The sequence below is a fragment of the Carettochelys insculpta genome, chromosome 18 (assembly GCF_033958435.1).
Source record: "Carettochelys insculpta isolate YL-2023 chromosome 18, ASM3395843v1, whole genome shotgun sequence".
NCBI lineage: Eukaryota > Metazoa > Chordata > Testudines > Carettochelyidae > Carettochelys > Carettochelys insculpta.
Window position 1 is genome coordinate 25,784,193 of NC_134154.1, and position 25,808 is coordinate 25,810,000.

The 25,808-nt window shown below is 44.5% G+C and overlaps 1 protein-coding gene across 8 annotated transcripts in view; it reads right to left on the reverse strand.

The window, feature by feature from the left end:
- The window catches only part of KDM2B (lysine demethylase 2B), a 170,920-nt gene that overhangs the window by 17,246 nt on the left and 127,866 nt on the right, over positions 1-25,808 (reverse strand). The gene's annotated exons all lie outside the window — the stretch shown is intronic.

The following is a 25,808-nucleotide window of genomic DNA, read 5'->3' on the forward strand; positions in this document are numbered from 1 at the left end:
AAATGCGAGAACAGGGTGAACATCTCATTATATTTCCAAAACTACAGAATCTCCTTTTACTTGGGAAAAGAACTATTTTCTTGATGTCATGTTCCCTCGAAATAAAAGGTGACATCTGCATTAGAAATATACTTGCACAGAGAATACTTAGCAATACACACTGTAGCTCTTACAGTTATCAGCCTTATCAACATCTTTGAGGGAGGCACCACATTTTATACAAATGGGGAAACCAAAACAGAGAGATTAAGACCACTACCCAGCAATGAGCACTACACAGATGGAGCCCATCTGACACCAATATGTGTACCCCCATACACAGCCCATTGCAGTACTGCCCCCCAAGTGATTTACCCAAGTCTACATAGGGAATCTGCATCAGAGGTGGCTTAGGCCTGGGGCCAAGGAACTCCTCAGCTGTATGTTCAGATACCACCAGCTGTCCTATTCTCCTCCATCTGAAAATGAGGGAGATCCAGGGAGGAGATGGAAGTAAATTAGAGGCTGTGAACTCTGAAATCATGGTAGGGAAGAGGAATTTGAACTCATGTCAATTGATAAAGCAGGGAGTATGTCCTGGGCACCAGGGAAGACTTTTCCAGCAATCCCACTTACAACACCATCCGACAGATATTCAGAAATGAAACAAGAATTCTACATTAAGGGCAATCAGCTTTCTCACCACAGGGGCCTGGAAAGGCCGTACAAAGCACGCTTGTTCTACGTTTCCAGAAGCTTGCAAAGTACTGAGAAATGTTTAACTTAACAGACTCTCTGTGAAATTGTAACATTCACTTGTCCCATTTTTGGCAAGTGGCTCAAGAAAGCCAGCGATACATTCCAGGGAAAATGACAGAAGACAAATTCTCGATTAAAAAAGATCTACACTTCTACAAGATCATAAAGATTAACTGAGCAACATATATGGCTCCATATCTAATCACCCTCTCCTATTTTTTCTTGCATTACTAACCATGTTGCAGATGTAACAAAAATTTTGCAAACTCCATTTAATATGTTGGAGATTTGTCTACCTTCTACATTCCTCAGCATGCACAGAGAGATTAGTTTCACTTTCTCTTCCTGCTGAGCTAGCCCAAGTCTAACGCTGAGCGGCTACTGTTTGTACTGCCCTTATCTGGCATATTCAGGACCCGACAGGTATCGAAAAAGAGAGTTTGTCAGATGAGGCGAAGTCCAGGGCTTCTGCACCAAGACAGCCCTGTGCTCCAGGGCTGCTGCAGCCCCAGCCAGCCACTGTCCCACCCCAGGCTGCCGTGGGGCTGCCAAGGGGCCCTGGCTTCAGTCCCACGCTGCCATGGAGCAGGGAGCAGCTCCACCTCCCAGCCTTCCAGCTGCCTCCCAACCCACAATGCCCCAGGGCAGGCCGAGGCTCCTCCCAGCCCCAGTGGGACCCCTGCACCAACCCAATATTCTCTTGTCTGGTAACATCTGTGGTCCTGTTGGACCATGGAGGTTTCTGGACGACAGAGTATTGGACTTGAGAGGTGCAACCTGTAGTACTGCATGGGAAGGACTGGTTAAAAGCACAAACCAAAATCCAAAAAACTACCATCCTGAAACCAAAATGTCCTATTACAATATTAATTTGTGTTTGTAAGCTTTCCCCAGTCTTTGTCAAAGCACACACCATCATTATAACCATAGAGATCATGCTTGATCTCCTTATAATGACATAACCAGCTCTCTCTCTAATTTCTACAGATGCCTATGATAAACTGCCATCTTTTTAATGAACATTTTCTCCTTCTGCCTGTGAGAAATGCCTGTGTCCCAGAAGTGTCTCCTGGGAGAAGGGGGCGGCACTTATTTTTCCTTTCAAATAGAAACAGCATCATTACTGAGGAGGGAGAGAATACCACTTAGCCTACACACTTACATTAAGTAAACCTAAGAAGGCTCAAGATTTACTCCTATATTGTGAATGTCAGCAAAGCAGCAACCAATGTCTGCAGTTTGAATTCAGAAGCATCATCCCACCAGGAAGTGCATGTTTTAAAAACCACTTCAGGCATTCTAAAGACTAAATCTTTGCTTTCCAGATGTATGTATATGAATGGCAGAAACAAAGCCAGCTCTGGCAGAGATGGATTAGTAGTATCCTAATTAGGGATGAGTTCTGTACCTCCACAGATACTCCCCCTATACTCACCTCAATCTTCCCTTTAGTTTTGACACAGCAGTCTAACATTTCTTTTAGGCAAAAACCCAGTCCTCCCAGGGGCAATGTGTAAAATTCAAAGCACAAGCAGGGCCTTAAAGAGTGGGTGGAGCCATGTAATAAAATACATGCAAATAACCAATGGGGCTCATATATGTCAACAATGGCCAAAAAAGGCTTGCGTTCTTCTCACCAGGCTTGACCACAACCTGCTAATCTTTTCAAAGGCATTAAATAGCATCTCTATTTAGTGTTAATTGAAACATGTTAAGCTGTATTTAAAAGCTACTTTCTAGGCTAAATATGCTCCCGGTAGCAGAGGGGTGAAGAGGACACAGACTGACTTTGAAGCAAGACAGAATCACACAACCTGGATTTCCTTATAAATCCCCAAAGCTCAGAAGAAACATAAAGACATGCACACCTTTGATCTTTCAGACTTCACTCAACAAAAGCATCAGTCTGCCCAGGTGACCACCTGAATTAGCTTTCTTGTGCTGACTAACCAAAACCAATCTGGTTAGCTAGACTAGAGTGGCCCTGTAAATTGCTGCATGTTGTTTTTAAATACATCACCAGCATAAAACCTAGCCTGTGATCTGCTTTCCAAGAAACAAGCTCAGAGGTAAGCTGAAGGACACCCTCACATGATCAGAAGATTTGTGTGTTTTATTTAGCGTGTGGCAAAAAGCCAGACATTAAAAATTCCAGCCTTATGCTAGCCAAGAACCTCATATCCTCCAGCTTCAGTTTAGGGATATACAATCCCGGTTATTCAATTGAAGGGGGGGCGGGGGGGGGACCTGTTCCGGCTGTGCTGGAGCGCCCCCACCCTCAGACTGCTGCAAGTGGGGGGTGCTCCAGCTAGGCCAGAGCAGCCCCTGCCTGCAGGGGCTCCAGGTCCACCATGGGCAGGGACGCTCCAGCATGGCCCTTGTCTATGGCAGGGGGGCCACTGCAGATGGGGGCTGCTCCAGCTATACTGTAATGTCCATCACCTGCAGCAGACCTGTTGGTCTGCTGCCCCAGCCCCTGGATAGCCAGTTAACCAATAACATTCTGAGCAGTAAGCAGCATGCTGAGTCTTGAACTCGCTTTAACACATAAGGGTTTTCGTTCTCCCTCTCTCCTACCTCCTAGCCCACATCGTTCCCTGACATGACTGTATTTGCATCCAGTGCCTAACGATTTTGCAGTCCAAAAGTCAGCTCTGGCTGAGTCGCAAGGCAATAGGAGGAAGGAATCAGAAATCAGATTTAAAATACCACTTTGAGCAAATGAAGTTTATCGCAAACACCCAGTCCAAATCTGCCCCATGACAGCCCCACACAATTCAATTACTAATTCTCCCATTTCTCAGGGTCGTCAAAGGAATTTGTGCTCATAGAATCATAGAATACTAGGACTGGAAGGGACCTCGAGAGGCCATCGAGTCCAGCCCCCTGCCCTAATGGCAGGACCAAGTACTGTCTAAACCATCCTTGATAGACATCTATCTAACCTGTTCTTAAATATCTCCAGCGATGGAGACTCCACAACCTCCCTTGGCAATTTATTCCACTGTTTGACCACCCTTACAGTTAGGAACTTTTTCCTAAGCTGCGTCTACACGTGCACGCTACTTCGAAGTAGCGGCACCAACTTCGACGTTAGGCGGCGAGACGTCGAAGTCGCTAACCTCATGAGGAGATAGGAATAGCGCCCTACTTCGACGTTCAACGTCGAAGTAGGGACCGTGTAGACGATCCGCGTCCCGCAACGTCGAAATTGCTGGGTCCTCCATGGCGGCCATCAGCTGGGGGGTTGAGAGATGCTCTCTCTCCAGCCCCTGCGGGGCTCTATGGTCACCGTGGGCAGCAGCCCTTAGCCCAGGGCTTCTGGCTGCTTCTGCGGCAGCTGGGGATCTATGCTGCAGGCACAGGGTCTGCAACCAGTTGTCAGCTCTGTGGATCTTGTGTTGTTTAGTGCAACTGTGTCTGGGAGGGGCCCTTTAAGGGAGCGGCTTGCTGTTGAGTCCGCCCTGTGACCCTGTCTGCAGCTGTGCCTGGCATCCCTATTTCGATGTGTGCTACTTTGACGTGTAGACGTTCCCTCGCTGCGCCTATTTCGATGTTGGGCTGAGCAACGTCGAAGTTGAACATCGACGTTGCCGGCCCTGGAGGACGTGTAGACGTTATTCATCGAAATAGACTATTTCGATGTTGGCTGCACGTGTAGACGTAGCCCTAATGTCCAACCTAAATGTCCCTTGCTGCAGTTTAAGTCCATTGCCTCTTGTTCTATCCTCAAAGGCCAAAAAGAACAAGTTTTCTCCCTCGTCCTTATGACACCCTTTTAGATACCATACATCTTCTGTCAGAGAGACACATCACTGACCTACAGGGCTGATGTATGGACCAGAGGATTCTGGATTCCTCCTCCTATCCCTCACAAGTAAATATTTTGATAAAGAAACATAACTTGTCCCAGCCTATGCCTAAAGGCCTTGCAGATTTCCACTGAACTTTCCTAAGGCTATGTCCACACTATGAGATAAATTCAAATTTATTAAAATTGATTTTGTAACACTGGGTTTTATCAATTCAAATTTGACTATCCTCAATTCCCCACATATTCCCACAAAGTCGACTTATTGCTGCCAAACATCAATTGCTGCAGCAGTGCATTGTGGAACCTATCCCACAGTCCCCTCAGTCCTGTAGCATTCTGGGTGTAGTATGGGAAAAAAATGCCCCACAAGTGGTTGTGGGTATGTGATCTCATCTTCCCACCTTGCACTGCCCTCATTCCCCTCCCGTAGAAAGCAAATGGCCATTTTTCCAGAAGAAAAGAAGGAAAAGCAGGGAATCACAGCATGTATGTGCTCTGAGATCACCCAGATAACAATGCCATGTCAACAGGTCCCTCAGCTACTTTTCCTCCTTGAAACCACAATATGGTATGACCTGTCATAAGGAAGCCATTTGATAAAGGAATTTGCCAAAAGAAACGAAGATCGGAAAGAAAGCATCAACATAGATAGCCAATTAACTGAAATCTCTTGCTTTTATAACGGAATTATCAAAGATTTTACAAAAAGCAGCAAATGGCCACTTTTTCCAGAGTGAAATAAGTAAAAGTAGATAATCCCAGGAGAAGGAAAACCAAATAGGTTGGCTTCAGAAGGTGCAGTGCGCCAGGCAGGGGGTCTGTTATACTGACCTGTGGTCACCCAGGAGTCTGAGTCACCTCATGTGACCCTGCTGCCACTCCCCGCCGCCCCACCCCCCTTGAATCCAGAAACATCAGCCCTGAAAATATTACAGGAAGAGAGCACAACTTGAAGAAACAGAAGGACAGTAAAGGTTAGAAAAAAAGACATTTTATGATGGAAGGTTTTCGGCTTCCTACTTCATTCCACAAATGTGTGCAACACGGGGTTACGGAGCTTGCCAAATTTCCACATGCATGGGTGGATGTGTGGTTGTTGACTGAAGGGCCAGTTGAAATGGACCCTTCAATGTTGCTCAGGTGAGGGGGGGTAAGCGCCCAAAACCTTTGCTGCGGGGGGGGGAACCTCCCCCCCGTGGCAGTAACCCCCCAAAATCTTTGCAGTGGGAGAGACTTCCCCCCGATGGCAGCAATTCCCCAAAAATCTTTGCTGCCTTTGGAATTCTCACCATGTGCAAGCCAGGACATGGTGCTGCCTGACAGCATGGTCCAACCCTAACAGCAGAAACATCCTTTTATGTGGTCAGAGCTGGCCACATGATGTGGTTGGGCATGGGAAAGATGCTGACTGTGTGGCACCTGTGGGGGAGGGAAGGGCTGCCCCATACAAATGTACACCACAGAAAAGAAGATTCTCTGCCTCTTATACAAGCAGGACCCCCCCCACAGCATAGCTGCCATGGGGTGAGGTGAGGTGGGGCAGGGACTGGCGCCAGCGCTAAAAAACAAAACCATGAACTCTGTGCTGGGGGTAGTTTTAATGATTACATGCACTCACCATGCTGATAGCAAAGAAAAAAGTTTCTCAGCCTCTCTTACAAATATGACCCCACAGGCTAACTGCAACGGGCTTCCTGGTGCCGAATTCAACTTTGTGGACTTCCTGTTACCTAATTCCTGCACACCTGGAGAGCAGTGGAGATGGAAGCAGCCAGAATGGACAACTGTGGTGCATTGTGGGATACACATGGGACACTTCTGGAGGCTGTGGCTACGTCTACACGTGCACGCTACATCGAAATAGTCTATTTTGATGAATAACGTCTACATGTCCTCCAGGGCTGGCAATGTCGACGTTCAACTTCGACGTTGGGTAGCACCACATCGAAATAGGCGCTGTGAGGGAACGTCTACATGCCAAAGTAGCACACATCGAAATAAGAGTGCCAGGAACAGCTGCAGACAGGGTCACAGGGCGGACTCAACAGCAAGCCGCTCCCTTAAAGGGCACCTCCCAGACACAGTTGCACTAAACAACACAAGATCCACAGAGCTGACAACTGGTTGCAGACCCTGTGCATGCAGCATGGATCCCCAGCTGCCGCAGCAGCAGCCAGAAGCCCTGGGCTAAGGGCTGCTGCACACAGTGACCATAGAGCCCCGCAGGGGCTGGAGAGAGAGCGTCTCTCAACCCCTCAGCTGATGGCCGCCATGGCGGACCCCACTATTTCGATGTTGCGGGACGCGGATCGTCTACACGTGCCCTACTTCGACGTTGGGCGCTATTCCCATCCCCTCATGGGGTTAGCGACTTCAACGTCTCGCCGCCTAACATCGATTTCAACTTCGAAATAGCGCCCAACACGTGTAGCCGTGACGGGCACTATTTCAAAGTTGGCACCGCTACTTCAAAGTAGCATGCACGTGTAGACACAGCTTAAAAGTCTATTAAAAGACATGCTGTTTCCACACTAGCCTTAATTTGAACTTCTAAATTCAAACTTGATGCTACGTCAAGTCGCCTCTCACGGTGTTATAATGTTGACATTAGCACTCTATAAAATCGCTGCTAGCTGCCTTAAATTCAACTTTATCATGTAGTGTAGACGTAGCTTAAGATTAACATTAACACTCAACAGAACACACACTGAAGTCCAAAGCCTGTGACTTTGCCATGCTCTCAAGAAAATATCTTCCCTCCCCAACTGCATGTGTTAAAAGGATGTTCCCACTATTTTATCTTTTTTCATTTTATGCCTTTGCTATGAAAAACATGAACACTGAGGGTCTGTCTACACTGCAATGAAAAACCTGCAGCTCACTTGTACCAACTGTGTCAGGGTTAAGTGACATGGTTTAATGGACCACATGATTCTAGCGTAGCTGTTTAGACTTGTGCTGGAACTGAGGCTCTAGTACCTCGTGAGGCTGGAGGGTAACTGAACCCAAGCTGCAGACTGAGAGCCTGAATGTCTATAATGCAGCTCAACAGCCCCTTAGCTTGAAACCCATAAACCTGAGCCAGCTGGCATGGGCAACCATGGGTGTCTAACTGCTGGGGAGACATACCCTGATATACACACGTGGCTTGGTATCAGAGCATATTTGGGCTGTAACAACCTAACATGTCTGTGAACTGCAAAACCACCTACAAACACTAAATTTACCTCTGCCTTCCTTTGACATACGTTATAAATATCCCATTGTGCAGACAGGAAAGTTGTGGCATCACTGAGGATACGTCTACACTGCAAAATATCCCATGGCAGCAAGTCTCAAAGCCTGAGTCACAGGCACAGACTACAACACTAGAAAGAGCCCTGTGGTCATTCCTGATGAACTGGAACTCAGGCTCTGAAACGCAGCAAAGGAGGTGGGGCTCACTGTAATGGGCTTTTTTTTTTTTTTTTTTTTTTTTTTGCAGTGCAGACAGAGACAACTAGTGTGGGGATTCTTGGGGGAAATTCTCGGGGGGGGGGGGGGGGAGGTGGCTGGTTGCGCACCACCCCCCCCCCAACACCTGCCCATGTTACTCCCCTCTCCCTTCTCATGCAAGTGCTGCTTCTGGTGTATACAGGACAGTCTCCTTCCTCCCCTGCATCCCCCCTCCCCGAAGCAGTGATGCTTTCAGGCCATGCAGGGGAGAGACAGGACCACCCCCACACTCACCAGAAGCAGCAAGGCACTGGTGGTGAGTGTGTGAGATGCCAGGGGTGTGTGACCTGCCCCCATGCACCTCTCACACCTGACCTCTGAATACAGGCATATCCCAAGAGATTAGAAACCTAATTTTTAAAAGTGCTGAGCTCCCACAAATTTCACTGAACTCAACAAGAGCTGCAAGTGCTCAGCACCTCTTAAAAATCAGGCAATTAGTGATTTAAATCTAACAGCCATTCCAGGGTAGAGCAGGCAACAAGTCCAACAGGTGGGCTGCCAGTCGTGTGATCTAACTTACTAGGCAAGACTACCAGAAGATTTGTTACCCCTTGGGGGCTAAATTGTCTTCAGTATGACACGTACTTGATCATTTGGTGAGTTGGGAAACTTCTACTCACCAGCCGGGTTACATACACCTTATGTAGCTTCTGCACATCCATTTTATGAGAAGTAAGAAGCATGGTCTTGCCGATGGAGACCCTGAGTTTTAACTTGTGGGAAAGCAGTGCTGACAAGGGGGGATTTCAGAAGAAGGGAACAAAAGGGAGAAAGCTTGTCAAGTTTGTTAGACCCAAATTTCTCCTACTTCCCCAAAAGTCCAAATGTTTCCCTGATGCTTGGTTTAACGAAAAAGTAGGTTAATTAGTAGCCCAACAACAAACCAGAACAAGCTCTAGTGATTGAAGTGAATAAAAGTGAAGAAAGAAACAGAATTTAAGTTCATGCTTCTAAGGCTGGGGTCACTAACCGGCGGCATGGATGCCAAGAGTGACATGCGAGCCGATTTTCCTCGGCATGCGAGGCAGGAACTCAGCCCTTCCCCTCCTCCCCCATGCAGCTGGGAGCTGGCTTGAAGCCATGCTGCTTGTGAATTAACAAGACCAGCTAATGCTACCAACCACCACCTAAACGGTAAAGCTCTGCATCTTAATATATTTGTTAGAAAAGCTGTTGTAAGTAGGATTATTACTGGCTTTAAAAAGTATCGCCAGCACTCACGCTGCAGTTAGAGGTCAAAACGTCAAATTTCAGCACTCCGCCTTGGAAAGGTGTGTGATTAGGCTTACGTACCTTGAAAAGTCAGCATCCTCACAAACTGGTTGTGAATCATTAAATGGACTAAGAAATAGTGGCTGAAGAACCTCTTTCCTAAGGCCGTCAAGACACCAAAGAGATGATTTCCATTCTGAGCAGGCTTTAGACATGGGCACAGGTACTATCAAGCCATGCCCACAGCCCCAGCTTTGAGCACAATATCAATGTTTATATTTACAAAAAGGTTTTACCCTGAATGGTCATCAAGAGGAGCTAAAAAGTATGGCATGAGGTTAGTCAATGCGCTGAGACCAACCTGACTCTACAGAGGGCCTAAAATAATAGTTCCAAAAGGTGTAAACTGTGTAAAGCGTCATCAGTGTATGGGCTTCCTCCCACTCCCCTAAGCAGAGGGCTCTGTGTGGTGGTCATCACTACAGTCACTATCCCATCGGGGCTCTGCTCAGGTTGTCCACACTGCTCCTAACTTACAGAGTCCTCTCCTTGGGAGGGGAGGGTCCAAGGACAAGGTGTGCTGGTCTGGGGAAAAGGGATGACCCAGTTTGCCCCTAAGGAAGAGTGATACTGGTGCCCAGATGACAACTCTTATATGAGTGGTTTCTGCACTTCTCTCTCCAAGCTGAGGTTTGCAAACTCTCTCCACACAAATCTGTCAATGCACCTCATCCCTAACCTGCACCACCTTCTACCACTACTGCAATCTGAGTTCCCACCAGAAAGATTCAGGATTGTTCTAAACTGAATGGTGATTCTGAAATTTACATAAGCAGGCTCTAGGAAGAGACAAACACTCATTCCACTTGTAAGCCAGGTAGGATTTGAACATGCTTACACAAAAGCCTGTGCACCTCTTCCCAAACCACTCATAGCAAAACCTCTTTTCATAGATCTCGGATGACCTCTTCAGAGTGCTGTTAACCAATTTTCACAGCCTTCTTGCATGGCAGGTAAATTTCCTATCCTTTTATATTATAAATTGACAACCATTGAAATCAAGGCATTTACCCAAGGCCACAAATGACAGTGACTGAACCAGGATTAGAACCAACAAGTTCCTGGCTCCCAGTCCTGTGCTGAGACTACTAGGCCATGCTGCCTCTCAGTAAGACAATTTTTAAAAGGACCTTAACACAGAGTAATTTTAAATATGAATATTGTTTGTTGTATGATCAGGTAAATAAGGACTCAAGTAGTCAGTCAGAAAAAAGCCACATCTTAATTCTGGCCACAGCACACATCTGCCATCAACCCTTACACTGTTACTCAGCATAATGAAAACCTAGTGACTGTCCAACAAAGCAGAGCAGACCTCTGATTCAGTTAATTCCTTATCATTTATGGAATGTCAAACTTCTAGGTGGGAGCTTAAGTTAATTTTAAAAAAAGCAAATTTAGTGGTGGTGAAAACCATGCGAAAACTAACCTTGTCGAGCCACAGAAAGGGAGTGGCAACATACGGCTTCTATAATACCTCACTAACATGAGCCCAACCTCCTAAGACCACGTCTAGGCACAAGAGGGGAGCTGTGTACCAGAGTACCACTGATTTGCTGATCTCTCCTAAGAAAACCAGCCAGGTTCCCCATTATCATCAGTTGCAGTATTAGGCTCTGAGCTGTACATTAATCTACTGGGAACTGGACTGGGAAATTAATTTTACATAGATTACTGGAGAACAATTGGATAGAAACAGACAGTTGTAGTCTTACAAGTATTTCACATGAAGCTCATGACTACATCATGGGTGTTACAGTGGCATAACTATGGTGCTATAATTATGTCACTGTAGGGTCATGGTGCAGATGCTTCCTACAATGCTGGCAGGGGTATTTCTTTTGTGCAGTAACACCAACTTCCTGCGTGGTGGTAGCTAGACTGATGGAACCATTCTTCTGTTAACTTAGCTGCATTTACACCATGGATGGTGTCAACTTTGCTACCAAATCCCAGCACTGTAGTTACACCCATTTAACTTTTGGAGTTGAGATCAAATTCTAGCCATGAACCAAAACTGGCCCTCAATACCTGCCCAGAAGACTGAGGCTTCATTATACATACCCAACCTTGTGTTAGACAAACACAGCGAAGTCAACAATTCTAAGTGTTAAACACTTTTTCCTCCATTATTTAAAGTAGAAAACCTCACACTAGACACTCTTAATTTGATGGAGAGAGATGGTGAGGGGCACTAAAACAATTCTCAAAAAGCCAACAGTGAGGGAACTAGTTTAGGGCAGCAGACACCCAGTCTATCAATACATTATGTTTAACTATACTGGTCAAGTTAAAGCTCCTAGAGTAGTGGCAAGTGTATCTTATAAAGATGCTTTAAACTGGTCTTTCTATTTCCATATGGGAAGATGAATAACTATGCAGTATAAAGATGCCTTATTCTGGTCGACATAACTGCATCCACATTAGGGCTTTTACTTACACAACTATTTCAGTTAAGGAAAAAAAAGAAATCACATGACTAATTACAATAGTTGTTCTGGTAAAACTTAGGTGTAGACCAGACCTCCGAGAGCTTCACGGTGCAGAAAGAATCTCTATATTATCGTTTTTTTAAATTACTAAAATTAAAAATACTAACTGACTTCAAATTTTATCAGAAATGAAACAAGGCAGACAAACAGGTTTAAAATTAATCAATTAAGTGCCATCATTTTCAGTAGTGACTTTACGCCCATGTTATATATAGCACAGTGCCACAGACACTAATCCTGCTGGTAGCTCAGCTATTTAAAAATATAAACAATCACATCAAAATCAAGCAAATTAGTGGATGTATGCAGGACAGAGTTTAAAAAAAATGGTGGGGGGGAATAAAACTTTTAACACCTTGTCTAGTATAGCAGTGAATCAAGCATCAATAATGGCCTATAAACTCTCTCTGTCCTCAGAACATATGAGCACTCTTAATAAAGTTAGTCACCCAAGACAGTTCTTTGACAACACTATTCCACAAGCCAGTACAGCCTTAGTGCACAAACATCTATCACCATCCCACACTGACATTACAGAAAATCCAAATCTATCAGGAAGCATATAATGCAGCAATACCACGTAAACCGTAACAAGGAATTGTTAAAACTATTTTTTTAATTTAGTATTGCTTCTTTAGTAATATTTCTTCTTCTAAACAAGAAGCAAAGTTACTAAGGATGAAACAGGCTACACTGAGAGTCTATTTTATGGCAGAATGTGTCAAATAGTTGTATAACCATTTTAATATATACCTTAAAACACAGCACACCTTCAGTTATGAAAATGTTTATCTGTCTTAAACTGCAGACATATGTTTAACTCTACTCAGGGCATATTTTTAATTACGTAGGCTGCTCTGCAAGACAGTGTAGTATGCAATCTAGAACATATGTTCTGGATTATTTTACAGATTACTTCATAAATTTAAAGTTTATTCTCCTCCCCCAAGAGGGGAAAAAAGGCCTTCAGAAGAACAAACCTTTGCAGGGATTGGCAAAAGTTCTCTTTTTAACACATCCTTTGTTTTATTTTATTCTGCCTTTGGGAGTGGAGATGAGTATAAATCATAGTAAAGTGAGGTAACTAGTTCAGTATCAACCTTTCTATTGAAGTCACAGATCTCTTAAGTATTTGAGGAGTCTTACTAGATTTGATTAAACCTTACAGCAAGGGGGGCCCCTCTCCATATACTGTAACTGTACTTGCCTATCAACTCAGCATACAGGGTCTCATCTTGCAAGGTGCTGAATACCATGTAGGAGTTGCAAAGCACACCCACTGAAATCAATGCCAGTTGAGGATTCTCAGCACCTCCTGGGATCCCACAGACAGCAAAAAAAAAATATATATCTAGTCACAAACAGCAGAGTAGCACAGACCATAATCCCACCCAGCTCACTTTCCCTAATATGCACGGGTATTTATCAAGCAGCTCAGATCAGCCACATACCAAAACCAGCTTTAAATAAAACAATTTCTACAGTGTGCACAAGAGTCCATTTTAGTGCTCAGCAGCGTGCTGATAGGGTGTGTGTCTCAGAGAAAAAAGCCCTGCATCTGATTTTTAAAAACCCATTAAGTTCAAAGGCCTGCCCTTTAAACACAGACGGTAAGGTGCCCTGGGTGTCTATCCTTTAACACAGCAGCTCCCCCTCCTCTGTTCTTGGCAGAGCAGGGAAATCCTAGGATGATACATTCATTGATATCACATTGTTTCTTCCCCCTCCCCCAGCTTTCTAGTGAGAGCAGATCACATAGTAACTCTGCATTCTCACAATCTCCTCCACACCCCGACCCCTCCTTCCTGGTGCAAACTTTGCCTTCGATCCCCCTCCCGTCTACACCCTCCAAGATCCTAACCTGATCCTGTTCCGATTCATAATCCTCCTCGTCTGCACTCACAGACATGGCCATTTCTCATGGTGGGCCCAGGCTGAAACAATCTGACATGGCTGGAGAAGGGCTGCTGCTGCTGCTGCTGCTGCTAGAAGCAGAGGTTCGTTCTCGCACACACACATACACACACGCGCGAGAGGGGGGAGGGGACGAAGGGAAGAGGCTCATGAATATTCATAAAGTCCATCCAGGAAGGGGCCGGCCTTGGTTGACTGACCAATTGCCATCCAGCAGCTATTTGGTTACACAAAGGAGGCCTGCCAGTGGTTGTGATGACATAGATAAAGGAGCGGAGGGGGTAAGGCGTGCACGGGGAGAACAGGTTTCTTTCTGAGATGTCTCTGCTCACTCAGCTCCACGGCTCGAGCCAACGCATCTGGGGTTGCTGCGAACTGCAATTAGTTCTTGGGGGAGGGTATTATTTTAACAGCCTGCTGTTAATTAAACTAATAGATGCATATAGACGTGCGAAGGGGCTGATGTGGCTGGACCAAAGGTAAACGGGGGTTGGGATTTATTTAAAGGGAGGATGGAGTGGTCTTTCTGCAAAAGAGGATTTTTAGAAAAGGAAATACCTACAATGCACAGCACAGGGTAGTTAAAGATGGTGCAAACAGCTATTTAGAGCCAAATGCATAGGGATAGGTTTGTGTAGCTGCAACATTCTGGTGCAGGTGGAAGCAGCAGCTAAAAAAAAAATCCCTGCCCAGGCCAGGAAACACTATTAAATGTGTTCTGCTGTAATTAAAGAGAGAGACAGCAAACAAATGTTGATTTTACATCGTATCAGTATTCAGCACAATATTCTTCACAGCTGGGTTTAAGCTGGCATGGAAAAAAATGGTATGCAGTTTATTACTGCTTCCATCTTGTTTCACGCATCACCTTAAATGGATCACCTTTTCAAGGGATATGAAAAACTTTACATGTAAGAGTCAAGTTTTTAAAGGACAGTTAAGTGCAGTTTGCAGGACTGATTGTACTGTTTGTACAACAACATTCCTAAGTTTAGAGTGTTAAATATTTATATTACAGAAGTATATAGGTCCCCAAGCATGATCAGTGCCTCAGAGTGAGAGTAGCATTTTAATGAAGCCTGAGTTCTTGGCTAGAGGTTCCAATCTTGCAAAGCTGCTATGCACGTAAAATTTATGTACTGAGAGTAAGCAGTCCATTGAAATTAATGGATCTAACTCACAGGGTGGAACTGTAGTCCCACTGAAGACAGTGGAAATTTTGCAACTTCCCAGTGTATAAATATGAGAGGGGTAGCCAAGTTAGTCTGTATCCACAAAAATGAGTCCTGTGGCACCTTATAGACTAACATGATTTTTTGGAGCGTAAGCGTTCCTGGGCAAAGACCCACTTTGTCAGATGCAACTGACAAAGTGGGCCTTTGCCCACGAAAGCTTATGCCCAATAAAATCTGTTAGTATATAAAGGTGACACAGGACTACTTGGTTTTCGAGTGTATAAAGTTAAGCATACAATTAGAACTGCAGAACTGGGCACACAGAAAATTCATATTACCAGCTAACTTTACAAGGGAAACAATAATGGCATAGGCTATACACAAACTGCAACCAAAGGTAAAAAAATGGCAAGAGGGGCATGTATTTTTTCCTTTAATATCCACCAGGTATGAATCATCTCAGCTTCCACCTGTAACAATATTCAGTCACACACTGGCCGTGTATACGCTAGCCAAAAACTTCGAAATGGCCATGCAAATGGCCATTTTGAAGTTTACTAATAAAGCGCTGAAATACATATTCAGTGCCTCATTAGCATGAAGGTGGCTGGGGCACTTCGAAATCGATGCGGCTCGCTGCTGCGTGGCTCGTCCAGACGGGGCTCCTTTTCGAAAGGACCCTGGCTACTTCAAAGTCCCCTTATTCCCATGAGCAGATGGGAATAAGGGGACTTCGAAGGAGGCGGGATCCTTTCAAAAAGGAGCTCCCTCTGGACGAGCTGTGTCAATTTCAAAGTGCTGTGGCTGCCTGCATGCTAATGAGGTGCTGAATATGTATTTAAGTGCTTTATTAGTAAACTTCGAAATGGCCATTTGCATGGCCATTTCGAACTTTGGGGCTAGTATAGACATAGCCATTGAGAGAAGTGTGATTTTAAGTTGATTATGCCCCTTCAAGAGGAAAAAAGGAGGGGAGAAAAAATAAAAACAAGGATCTGCTTTTAGGTGCTGTTAATTGTATACATTTAGTGCTGAAACAATCTCATCTACTTGACAACTACTTCCAAACCTCAACAGAAATACAATCCAGAAGGCCAAATTCAAAGCACAGGGTAGAACTCTGGCATTTAAAAAAAAAAAAAAAAAAAAAGTTTAGATAGCAACACCAGCTCAGGTCTACACAACAGAGGGAGGAATAGACAGCAGTTACTAATGTCAGGAAGGATGGTGTCCAGACCTACACCCAGTGCAACAAGAGCAGACCTGACTTACACTGTTCTGTAGGAACGCTTGGATTAATTAAGGAGAGAAATTTGGATGTCAAGTTGGGTCTGTGTGACTGGTTCTCCCCGAGTAAGGTTTCGATCGGAGTGGGGGTGTGTGGGGTGGATGTGTGTGTGAAATTTTGTAAGGAGTGGATGCAGCACTATCGGCTCCTGGGTCTCAGGCTCATTCATCTAATTAAAAATGGACAAATATGTTACTGTTATTATGTATGTGTATTCACATTTATATACCAGTTAATAAAGTTTTCACATTTTACGTATTCATTTTTTTCCATGTGCCAAAAAGGATTTTTTTCATACAAACAACCGAAATTTCTGTCATTTTGGATTACATTAGAGAGGTTGGGGGCAGGGGGCTGCTAACTGCAGGGACGAAAAGTGAGATCTGACATAAAAAGTTTGCTCACCCCTGATTTACATGACCATCCTTTGGCCCTGTTTAATCCTCTTGAGCCTTTTGATTCCATGGCTACGTCTACACTAACCCCAAACTTCGAAATGGCCACGCAAATGGCCATTTCGAAGTTTCGTAATGAAGTGCTGAAATGCATATGCAGCGCTTCATTAGCATGCGGGCGGCCGCGGCGCTTCGAAATTGACATGGCTCGCGGCCGCGTGGCTCATCCCGACGGGGCTCCTTTTTGAAAGGACCCCAGCTACTTCGAAGTCCCCTTATTCCTATAAGCAGATGGGAATAAGGGGACTTTAAAGTAGGAGGCGTCCTTTCAAAAAGGAGCCCCGTCGGGACGAGCAGCGCGGCCGCGAGCCATGTCAATTTCCAAGCGCCGCAGCTGCCCACATGCTAATGAAGCGCTGCATATGCATTTCAGCGTTTCATTAGTAAACTTTGAAATGGCCATTTGCGTGGCCATTTCGAAGTTTGGGGCTAGTGTAGACACAGCCCAAGAGTCATATTTGAGTTGAGCAGGGCTGGATAAATTGCAGTATCTCCTAAGAATCACCACAGGTGACACCAAAATGAAATCTCATTCCCTGCAGATTGTGCAAATCATAATACAAATCACTTACTTCCTTAAGTCAGCAATGAAACTAACACTGTTGACTTTATTTTGACTAGACATTAGAGTTAATATCCCATTAATATGAATGGTCCATTTCACATCTTTCATAGCTGTTGTTTCAAAAACAGCTCTGCAAGCTGAGGCAGACCTTCCTGCTTCAGCTGTAATTCACATTTTCAAGGCATTCTCCCCAACTATACAGGCTAGAGACATAACTAACAAAATGGTGATTCTGGAAGACAAGGTGTACACTTTACAAATGACCTGCCCCGTTTCAAGCTGGCTGGTTCTCAGTAAGAGCCTCTACCTCACACCCTTCCTCTACCACATTCATCCTGCTACCCCGCCCCCTCCCCCCCCATCACAGACCCTCGCCACAGGCGCTGAAGACCCAGAGGCTCAGATAAAGTTGTCACAGCTGACGGAGCAGAGGAACCTGGTGATCCTGAGACTTCTTGGACTGACACACCACTGGCTATGGCAGCAGCCCAGGGTGGGTGAGCAAGTGGTTCCTCCCACCTGGGTGAGCTCAGTGCGTTTTGGTGGGATTCCCTGCTGAGTAAGCGGCAGTCTGCTCTGCCACTTACAGACCCCCCCAACCTTTTTGTTAGAGGTCCAGACTGACTTGGGCTACTAGACCATGCTGCTCTGAAGTGAAAGCTAGTGGCTCCGACTACGTCATGCGGCCCCAAGGGCACTGAGGCAAGTGCCTTTGCCCTTGACGTTGAACTGTGGGGGTTGTGGGCAGTGTTCCCTCTAATCTTTTCCACCCATGGGTGAAACCAGTTTTCTTATGTGCACCAAGGCATGTGTGGATGTGCACCATCAATAGAAACACATGCTGCTACCAGTGGCTGCGGGCACTCTGTTAAACAGCTGGGTGGCACCTGACTCTCTCCTGGACAGCCACCCAAGCACTCATCTTACAGGAAACACTGATTGTGAGGCTGTTGGCCACCCATCAGAGTTAGCTGTGAGGTCCATGTGCCCTCCCTGCCAGACCCGTAAGGGCCAGGGTGCGTGTACATCATGACATAGATGTATTTACAGTAAACTCTTCCATATCCAGCAGCTGGATATTTAAATATTCTAGATAATAGAGAGGTATACCTAGCCATGCAGAACACTGAAGAAAAATAAGATTAGATATTTAGAAAAATTAAAAAAAATACAAAGTACTTTATTTACCAACAACATTAGTATTGTACCCTATAAACTTATACTGTATTTGATGTGTTTATTTATATTTACTTCACTATACTGTATTCATGGAAAACTAAACTAAAATTTTAGTTATAGTTGAAATGGCTGTTATTTGAGTGTTCTAGATAATAGAATGCTGGATATGAAACAGTTTACTTATATCTGTATGAAAAAGTGTGTGTATTGGTATAGCTTATTTTGGCTCAAAAAGCAGAATAAACTACACCTTTATACTGTTTTAATGACATCCATACTAATGCTTTTAGTAGCATAACTACTGGAGTTAAAAAAAAAAAAAAGACACCTGTGCCACAGTTATGATAGTAAAATTTAAGTGTGGAACAGGTTGTGATGAAAAGCACCTGAAAGCAGGGCCTTTCCTCCAATAAGAATCATTTGCTCTGACTGTATCTTATACAGAGTCACAAGCCTGACAGTTTTCACAGACTCAGAGGTGGCCATGTTAGTCTCTATCTTCACAAAACAAAAAAGCAGTCCTGTAGCCCCTTAAAGACTAACTATTATTTATGAGGTGACAAGCTTTTGTGGGACACACCCACTACTTCAGATCTGGAGCACATTGACAACTGAGACTAAAGGAATTTAAAAGAAAGATAGAAAAAAATAAATAAAAACTGACACTAGATAGGGCAGAGGAAGAAGGAAGAAGGAAAAAAGCCTCTGCAAGTGTCTATGAAATTAAGTGAGATGCCTGTGGTCACTATGAATATCAAAGGTGGGGGAATTGTCCTTGTGATGTGGAAGGTAACTGATACCTTTGTTGAGTCCGAGGTGATGGGTCTCAAACTTGAAAATAAATTCACAGAGATTATGATATCAATATGGTGACAATCTAAAGAGCAGGTGAATGCCAACACCTTAATCTCATGAAGATTTCATTTAGCAATAAAATGGGGGAAAGACCCACAACCTCTCTGCCCCATAGATTTGATCCATGAGACAGGGATGGACAAAATATGGCCTTCCAGATCTGGCCCATCACCATCCTGTGGTCTAGAGGGCGCCTCAGTCATGTCTTGATTGCACTTCCCTTTATATAGCCTAGAACATGGGTCAGCAACCTTTCTAAAGCAGAATGCCAAAATTTGACCTTTTGACCTCTATGTATGGTCCGAGTGCCAGTGATACAGTCCTACTTACAACAGTTTCATTAATAAATAAAAATGCAGAGCTTTACCAGTTAGGTGATGGATAGGAGCATTAGCTGGTCTTTTCTTAACCCATAGGTAGCACGGCTTTGAGCAAGCTCCCAGCTGCATGGGGGAGAACAGGCGGTGCTGAGCTCCTGCTTCGCATGTTAAAGAAAATCGGCTCACGTACCACCCTTGGCACTTGGCAACGTCTGGTTTGTTTTTGTTTTTTTTTTTTGGCAATGGTGTCACACTGACTCGTATTTAGCTTGTGGTCCACCATGACCTCTAGATCCCTTTCTGCCTAGAAAGGAATACTGCAGTCATTTACTGGCTTGTATGCGTGAATATCATTGCTCTTTCCTAAGTGGAGTACTTTGCATTTGTCCCTACTGAATTTCACTGCAATCGCTTCAGACCATTTTTCCACAAGTGAGCTGAGGTCATTTTGAATGATAATTCCATCCTCCAAAGCACTTGCAACAACTCTCAGTTTGGTATCATCTGCAAACTTTATAAGTGCTGTTTTTGTGCCATTATCTAAACCATTGAAAATATTGAACACAACTAATCTCAAAGCTGATCCCTGGGGAGCTTCAGGTGTTGTGCCCTCCCACCATGACTGCGAATCATAGACAGGAGACTGGATAGACCAGGGGTGTCTATGCCTAGTCTTCCCACAATCCAGCCTCTTCATTTGGCCCGTGAAGCCTTTTCCAGTGGCTGTGGTGCCATTTTAACCAAGCCAGACAAGAGTGAGTGTGGGTGCAAGGTGTAGTCAGGCAGGGGCAGGAAGCGGCAACCTGCAGCTCTGGAGTCACATGTGGCTCTTTAAGGAGCCACTTGCAGCTCTCTGCCCTGCCACGGCTGAAATAATGGAACTAAATTTGATTGGTTTAACGGTCAGTAGGGCAGCAGGAGGGATCCAACCATTAAATTAATTACATTTAGTTCCATTATTTCAGTGCAGCAGAGCAGGGGGGCCACCTGCGCTGTAAGTGGAGGAAGTGAGCAGGAGAGCTGAGGGGAAGGGCGGTTACGCCTGCCCTTGCTTGAGCTGCGCAGCCTCGCTGAGAAGAGGCAGGAGGTGGCAGCAGTGGAGGAGCAGCAGCAGCATGCACAACTCCTCCTCTGAGATAGGTTAATCCCAGAGAAAGGGGGTGGGTTTGGGGCTGAGAGGGGTTCAGCCTGGGACTGGGGTGGAAGGAGACACGGGTTTGGGGCTATTTTGTGTTTGACCCCGGCAACATGTAAAAAACTGCCATCCCCCCCCCCCCCTCCCCGGCAAAAAGTTTGGCCACCCCGGAGTAGACGGATCTTTGGTCTGTCCCAGTATGGATATTCTGATGTTATATTCCAGGGCTGAAGAAGTAAACATATAGACTCCGATCTTAGACACAGGAAAAACACAATTTCTAAAGGTCGGATTTTGCCCTTTGATGTGTACCGATAGTTTCCACCTTATGTGCACATTCCAGAGCAAAAATTGGCTACGTGATCTCTTCCCTCCTCCTCCCACCAAGTGAAGTGGAGTGGGGGTAAAGGGAGATTCAGGGACTCAGGGGAACGCAGGAAAAGGGTGGCTAAGTAGGGGTGCAGGACACGTGAACAGACGTCTGACAGAGGCTAGGGATCAGTCCAGAACTGCATGGGGGAGGCTCCCCACCTCCCTAACAATCTTCCCCCCCAAAAAAACCTGTTCCATACTTCTCCCACCCACACTCAACTCCAAGTTAACTCCCAGACTCCCTCCCAACCATTACTTTCCTCATCCTCTGCTCTTCCATTATCCCAGACTCCCAAAAGCCTTCATACTGATTCTGGGGGGGTGCAGGACATGCTTCTGTCTTTGCATAATAATTTATTTAAACTACAAGTTCTGTATGAATACGCCTCATAAGGAATCTATTTGTCAAAATATTTCCTTAATCTTTGTATTGTTACAGATAGCTGTTGATTGTTAATTTATTTCAAAATACTACCGATATTTTGCCAATATAAAATTTCACAGATTTTCAAAATATTGTTTGCAGAATTCCCCTAGAAGTATGAGGTATACCAAGGCCCCCGCAGTCACAGGAAACAGACTTGAGATCTACTCAGCTGATCCCAACATATGATTCACATCCTCCAATGCAGAGGAAGGTGGGGAAAAAACCCACAGTCACTGTCAAGCTGATCTGGGTGGAAATTCCTTTCTAACTTCTTATGAGAATGAGTCAGACCCTGACCTGAGCAAGAACCAGCCAGACAAGCATGGAGGAAGAGAATTGTCAGTATCAACTCAGAGCACCAGTGCACCTGTTCTGCAACAGGAATGGGGAAACCATCATTAATCTATGCAGTTCCTGGACAGCAGTGTTCCCTGTCAGCTGAGTGCCTGGGTAGCCACCCAGGAGAAATCCAGGTGCCACACAGCTGATTAGCAGAGCATCCACAGCCACCCGCAGTAGGCAGCATGTATTTCTATTGGTGGTGCACATGCACACATCTTGGTGCACATAACAAAATTTATTTTACCCACAGATGGGAAAAAAGTTACAGGGAACGCTGCTGGAGAGCCTTGGCATCCACCCACATATGGTTCCCTTAGCCTCAAATTATCAAAGCACTTGATCATGTGGAGAACGTGAGCGTGAATAGTGCTATTGACTTCAATGGGGTCACTCATGCTTAAAGTTAGACGTGCTTAAATACTGTGCTGAATTAAGGGCTTAAACCTTGGGCTCAATGATGAGAGTATCAACAAAGGGGCCAACTAGCACTGACTAGGATTAAGCTTCTGGTGATACAGGCATCAATCTAATAATAACTGGAGTGAGACTCATCAACTCACTTCACATAGGCTATCAAACAGCCAGACCTTGAGACCGAGCTCCATTTTTCAACCGCATTATTTATTTTTCTGAAAATTACCAGAAACCATGTACCTTGTAAAACAGCACATTAGGGCTTACCCGAAGAAAAATTCGCACTCCTGGCTTCTCACATATTCATGTTAGGAAGGACTTTCAAGTGGGTGTATGTTGGGGGGAACGTTACTTTTCTATTATGGTACTTTTGAGGACAACAATTTAAAAGCAAATATATACATTCACTCTTCCCTCTTCACTTAAATTCTCATTTAGTCATAATGGGTCTAGTTTGCCTGTTTGATTTTATGTCAAATTCAAAGCAAGTGGCTAAGGGTTGATAAGAAGAAAATATGAAAGTCAAAGGTAGTAGACAGTCACTCATTCAGGTTCTTGATGTTTACAATACTTCCTGCAAGGGATACAATGCTTTAAGTACAATTTCTTGAGCTGAGACATAATCTGTAAAATCACCAGGCAGAAATGGGTATCCAGTAGGCAACCGAAAGTGAAGCTCTCCAGTAAAGTGCTACGTTGCACACAAGGTTCCAAGCAGCATAAAACCACGTATTGGAGTGAATCGCTGACAGGCTGAAGGAGCGATTACTCAACTTTCTGGTAACTTGAGCTCTTGGAGATGCTTTGCCCAATGGGAGTCCATCATAGGATGTGCACACATTAATGTTCCTTCAAATTTTTTCTATCCGTATGCAAGACATATCTGTTCAGGCTAGGCTCTGCCTTTTTGAACCTGCCGTTAAACCCCATACAGACCTCATGCTAGGGTTTCTTTAAGGCGTCGAATACCTGACCCTATGAGAAAAAGACCTGTGGTAGATATGGCAGTCTTTAAATCCTGGGATCTTTGGCATAACCTAGAGTGCTAATTGATAACCTGCGTTCCTGAGTGGGGTTGGGTGGGTGGAGGACAACCCCCCATTCCAAACACAGCTTTGTTGAAAATGAAAAGAAATAAGTCGTCTTAGACTGACTTTATTTTGTTTAGTTAAACTGCTATGTTAAGGAAGGTGGGAAGCTGAGACTCAACAGACCTGCAATTGCTCTGTCTCGGGTCACACCCAGGTGAAAAGGAAATGATTGGGGGCAGACCGGCACCTCCTTAGATGTCGTTACTTACAAGTATGTGGCACTGCACAGAATAGGCCTGAGCCTGCAGGCATTGCTTTGCATTCCCTGGTCAAGGGCACACTGGTGTCCATGCTTCCTTTAGTGGATTAGCCAGAAAGTCATAGAGTCAAACAGAATTTGGCCTCAGGAATTACTCTTTTATTAATTTCCTGAAGGCTTGCAGGACTAAAATGGTTGTGGGAAATCAGGTTGAAGGTGAAACGCAATCAGGTATGTGACAAATCCACAGTAGCCTCAGCAACTCCTGTTCCTTTACGTGGTGCTCAAACAGACTCTCATCCTGCTTGTGCTAGAGGGTTTCAACCACTCTAAGATGAATGTTGCTGGAAGTGAAGAAGAGTGCTCGTGAAGCACATGAATGGGGAATGAAGATGCTTAGTTTTCTAAACAAATGCTTATAAGTTTAGTTTTAAAGGTGTTTTTTTTTTTTTTTTTTTGCTTTTTTTAGGATTTGCTACCAACTAAAAATGGAGCAGCCTCCCTAGTTTCAATGCTATCACTATAGCTCATAGCAGTCAAAGCAAAATCTGCCTTTTTATCCATGCTTGCAAGCAACAGCTATTATCAATATCTCAGAAATCCAGAGATATCCCTCACAATTCTCTAGAATCACCCAACAGTTCCAAGTCCAACTCTGGACGCACACCCTCAACCTAAATCTATTCCTGTTTGGGTAACCTCTCTCCTTCCTTGCCTCTTACAGTCTCTGTCTAATGGATAATTTTCCTTTAGTAGAAGAGTTAGAACATACAATTTTCTCATGAGCACCTGAGAAATGTACAGCATCCCAGAAGGGAGGGTGACACTTATACCTATCTCATAGAGCTGGAAGGACCTTCAGAGGTCATCAAGTCCAGTCACCTGCCCCCTCAGCATGACCTATCACCATCCCCGACCATTTATTTGCCCCAGATCCCTAAATGGCCCCCTTAAGGATTGGGCTCACAACCCTGCTTTTAGCAGGCCAGTGCTCAAACCATTGAGCCATCCCTCCCTCCATGATCAGCATCTCACAATTAAACTGAAAACTTTGTGCAGAGCTGCCAGTATCTACACTTGAGCAAACCGTCCTACCACAGGCATTCTCAGTTAAGAAACAGATACTCTTGGCCATCAATATTAGGCATCTATATTAGTCTTTATGTCTGTGGCTGCTGTCGTAACACTGACCAATCACCCTGCTGAACTTTCACCCTTATACAAAAGGTCACATGAATAAAGTTTTACCACATGCCAAGAACCAAAGTCCATTCAGAGGAGTGCAGGCATCAAGCAACAGCAAACTTCTAAAAATAAACCAATACTATGCAAGATCAACCGTACCTAAAAACACCTCTTAATTATGGGCTGATAGAATCTAACAACTTAAATTCACCCTCCACTCACTACCGGGGGACTGAGGCAAAACTGGATTTGTATAACAAGCAGCACAAAATGTAGCATGAGAATCCATGCAGAGAGTTTTTCCTACTTCTTATTCCTATATAGTAAACTGACTCAGTTTTCGTTTTAAATCCATGAGCACCTGAAAAATGCACAGCATCCCAACCCATCCCAGCACCTAATGCTAATCTCTGTTTCACTTTATTATTTGCATTTTCTGACTTCCTTCCGCTACAGAACAACTGCCCAGGAACTGTGATCTAAGCCTTATCCTGATGAGAATGTTATAAAGTATTAGTAACTAAGGCTAGTAAAAACAACTGGTATGTAAAGCAGGATTTTCAAGAGCACGCTGCATTGAATTCACTGGGAGCAGATTTAGGACAATCTGAGAACTTTAGAAAAATCCCCTCATCTTATAAACATTTCAGTGTCCTTAACATGAGAGAGCTACAGCACCGTCAAGATACAAACCTATCACTGTATTACTAAGCAAACCTGAGATTATTAAAATGAAGAAGTATTAAATTTTTGTTAATTTCTGATCATATATGCTACTTGGTTTTGAACACAGATCTTCCTTGACAGTCTGCACGTCAGTTCATAGTAAGTTTATTTTGTATTTCTCAGGCAGATTTCCCTCTAATTTTTTCCAGCCATAGGTGAAATAATTTTTTACGTGTGCCTAGGCATGTGTGGACGTGCACCACCAATAGAAACATATGTGGCCAGCTGTGGAAACTCTTTTAATCAATTGGGTGGCACCTGAATCACTCCTGGGTGGCCATTCAAGAGCTGAGCTTAAACAGAATGATGTGTTCATGTCTGATCCAAAGCTCAATGTTGCATTTGGGCTCAA